The sequence below is a fragment of the Amphimedon queenslandica genome, unplaced genomic scaffold, assembly GCF_000090795.2.
Source record: "Amphimedon queenslandica unplaced genomic scaffold, v1.1 AMPQUscaffold_13497, whole genome shotgun sequence".
In the NCBI taxonomy this organism is placed as follows: Eukaryota; Metazoa; Porifera; class Demospongiae; order Haplosclerida; family Niphatidae; genus Amphimedon; species Amphimedon queenslandica.
In genome coordinates, this window is record NW_003546267.1 from 365,321 (window position 1) to 369,434 (window position 4,114).

Sequence of the window (4,114 nt, forward strand, 5' to 3'; positions counted from 1 at the left end):
CCTCCTGGAGGTGCACCTGTTGTCCCTTCAGCGCTGCGCCTTTGCTGCACCAGCAAAGGCAGCTCATTATTGCCCAATTGAGGGCTATCAATAGACAAATTGTAAATCTTTACTATGATGTACTAAAATTATATTCCATAATAGTATCTCAATCTACCAAAAAGACATGGCAGGGGCAGGGGTAGGAGCCCAAGACCCCAAGTTGGAACAAAACATAACTTTTACTAACATTACTAACTACATGTATCATAACTTTATTAGAATGAAAGATGCAGACATAATAATAAAATAATAAAAAGTCAATGAAAAATGCACCAGCGTTAAGCCAAGATTGAAATACATTAGCAATGCACAGTGTTACACAAGACATAAATTCTCCAATGCTTTTGTTTCTATCAATCTTCCTAGAAGAAAAATACACATTGTCATAATGCATGATTTCAGAAATTAATATTACCAAAGTAGCCATTAATGTGGACATATTGATTACGTACAGGAACGTGCACATTGTTGTCATTCATAATCTACATAAAAATAAAGACAAACATCTTTTTTTACTGAATTAAGATTTTTATGAGACTTGATATAGAACACATGAATACTTTCCAATGTGCAAACGAATGTTGTTTGTTAATATTATTAACAATCATCAACAAAAGATATGCTGGCAAACAATAACTTATAGTGAGATTACTTACTGTGGCCATGCTTATAATGACATACCCATCATTGCTTTGACTTCACCTTTGACACGGAACCAATTTTGATTTGTGCCCCCTATTGCAGCCAACATGGTACTTAAATTGCAATCAAATTCTTCATCTGACACATTAATTTTTTTGGCAACAGTTTGACCAATGTTGCCTCTTGTTGTTTTTAATAAATAATATATATGCCAGTTTTTAAGGCTTTGTTAATTTTTAATTCGTAATAGTGTGGACAATATGAATGATTTCTACAAAATTGGGAATCTTTTTTTAAAAGTCTAGATTTTATGTATTCACTAAATGATGCTGTATAGCTTTGTCTGCAGTGATGCTCTTCATATTGTCCAGTAGGAAATAAAGTAGTAAAGCATAAACAAATCGAGATGCTCTTGCCTATTGTCAGTAGGCGCTTCTTTTACATTCATTAATTTTTATTGACTGTTATCAGAACCTGTGGCAATTTTACTGTCAAGATTTCTATTTATATATGCCAAAGGGCCTTGTAAATCTCAATTGTTGCTTTTTCAAGCATTTTACAAGTAGTATAGCTAACTGCTTGTATAACATTTTATGACGATTCGTCAATTGAATCATCATCTACGTTGCCATAAAGCCAATTTATTTCTTTTAATTTTCTTAATGATGCTTTTATTTTATTAACATCAGCTAGACTATGCCAGACATTGTTTGATTCATTAGGTTGTCCATTATTTATAATATAAAGTTCTGGATAAATTATATGATTAAAATCTATACCAAACTCAATTAAAGTTTTAATTGTTTTTTCTAATGGAAGGGGTAAATAAAACAATGCACCTTTAAGAGCCTGAAAAGAATTATAGGTAGGCACTGTTAAGGTGTGTGTGCCTAACCTAAGAATTGTCTGAAAACATTTGGCCCTTTGTATTAGCTGGCAACTCAAAGGATCCAAAGTTTCCAATTGTTTGCGTTGTGACTCACACTGTAAACCATTGAGCACACAACGTACTGGAACCTCATTTTTCCTAATAATAGGTTTACAATGATTACAAATATACATAACTTTATTTAATGCTGTATGATCATTCTCTCTAATGTTATTTAATAGGATATTCGAAACATCACTATCTAAATTTTTAGCTTCAGTGACAGATTTTTTTTTTAAGTGCCTCTCACATCTACAACAAGCATTAACAGCCTGATCAGACAATGCTTTCTTAAATTCATCAAAAGCATCTGTATACTGAAAATAAAGTACGGTTTCTAAGTTTTGGCATTCTAAATGGGTCATCTTCACCATCATTAATGGCATAATACACATTATCAAATTGGCTTTATTAATTTATCAATTGTGCTACATCGCCATCAGCAAGGAAAGAATCAGTAATAACTATTGTTAAATGGGCATTTCTAGCAACATAAAAGTATTTTAAAAGGCGTCTCAACAAGGGATAATGAACAGATGCATTGTGTCAAATATGGGGCATGCTTCTACATTCAGTATCCTTATTACTACACATAACAGGATGGCTTATCCTGTCACAAACAATTTCTGAATATTTAAAATATTTTGCAACAACATTTTCATCTTTTTTAACAATTATCATTACATTTGCATTATCACAGTAATCATTTTCATACACTTGATCTATTTCTTCGACATGCAGGGATCATGGCGTATAATGGTTATTAGGACAATTATCACATGCATCTAAATGCTTTCTCAATTATATTTCAGAAGGCTCAGTCTCACACATTAACTGTGTTTGGCCAGTTTTCTTAACTCACAGCTAGTTTGTAGTTAAATAACGAAGTTTAATAACTCTTGAACTGCCCATCCGCCCACTTGCCATACTATATAAGCCTGTGTCATTGCCATCTTTCTTGGTCTTTTTCTTAGCACGCCACGTGTGACGATAGTCTACTAAGCGGATTCTAAGGAAAATGTCTCTAGAGCAGCTGCTCAAAAAAATGAACTAGCTTAACGATAGATTTGACAATCTCCAGAAAGACGTAGAGGATATAAAGTCTGACAAAAAAGGCAGATCTAGGTTGCCCAAAGGTCCGAGGATGGAGTCCGAGGAGAATTGGGCTGATCGCAGTGAGCCTCCCGGGGACACTCGAGCCCTCAGCCAGGAGGCAGAGGAAGAAGGAGACTCGGAGTCGATGGAAGTGTCGGAGCCGACTCACCATCTCCTTACTCTGGTTTGCACGAGGAGCATGTCAAACGACCAGAGACGGGAAACCCGAAAGAGGTATAAGCTACTGAGAGTGTCAGCAACAAAGACACCTCGGCTGGATGCCTTTATGAAGGCAGAGGCTCCTCAGAATGCCAAATCCTTGGATGGGGAACTGGCACATATACAGACACTTGTGATGGATACTGCTGCTCCATTGACTTCTCTCATTGAGGAAAGGATACAAGAAGGAGAGAACGAGGGCAACACGCCCGAAGCTCAACAGTTAGCGGATGCCATCACCGCATCCCTGGCATTGATTGGTAATGCTCATTCACACATATCCCAACTTAGGAGGGAAAAAGTGATAACGTCTCTCAACAAGTCTCTCCTACCTCTCCTTAAGGATGATGTGGACTTTGCTACAGCTGTCCCTTTCTTGTTTGGGACAGACTTTGCTAAACGATCTAAAGACTTTTTACACATCAAATGTAAGCCCTTAGGGCTGCCACACAGAAGCCACCTTCTCTAACTACAAGTGGCCACTTTTTCGCAAGGGCCCCTTCTCGGGGAGAGGGAGGGCCCCCAGATGGAGAGGCGGAGCCTCACATCCTGCAACAGCAGGGAACAGCAGAACAATCAGAGACAGTGACTGCACACACACAGTCCTTTGTTCTCTCAAAGATATTATTAAACAATACCATGATAGATTTAATTGCAATGAGAGGCCTGAGGCCTATAAGCATTCAGGGTCAACCAGCTGGAAGGCTGGCACTTTATCTAAACAACTGGAAGGTTGTTACAAAAGGCAGGTGGGTACTGGACACAGTGAATGGGTACCAGATAGAGTTCCATTCACCTCCTTATCAGGACTACCCACCCCACCAACCACAGTTAAACAAGGTCCAAGAGGACCTGATAAATGTGGAAATTCAAAAATTGTTAGAGAGGGGGCAGTGACAACAGTTCACTCCCCACAGAAGGACTCCTTTGTCTCCACCCTGTTCCTGATCCCAAAGAAGGATGGAGGCCAGAGGCCGGTAATCAACCTAAAGCCTCTGAACAACTTTGTAAACACCCCTCATTTCAAGATGGAGGGGATACACAGCCTGAAAACCCTCCTAAGGAGAGGGACTGGCTAGTGAAAATGGACTTAAAAGATGCATACTTCTCAATCCCCATTCACCCAGAACACCAGAAATTTCTGAGCTTCACATGGGGAAACAAATTACCAATTTACATGCCTCCCGT

At 38.3% G+C, this 4,114-nt stretch overlaps 1 long non-coding RNA gene across 1 annotated transcript in view; it reads left to right on the forward strand.

Annotated features, from left to right (window-relative positions):
- Positions 1 to 323: 323 nt before the first annotated feature.
- Positions 324 to 4,114, forward strand: part of LOC109580317 (uncharacterized) — an 11,477-nt gene continuing 7,686 nt past the window's right edge. The window contains exons 1-2 of the long non-coding RNA XR_002184177.1: positions 324 to 356; positions 2,123 to 2,124. This is a non-coding gene — a long non-coding RNA (uncharacterized LOC109580317). The remainder of the gene's footprint in view (positions 357 to 2,122; positions 2,125 to 4,114) is intronic.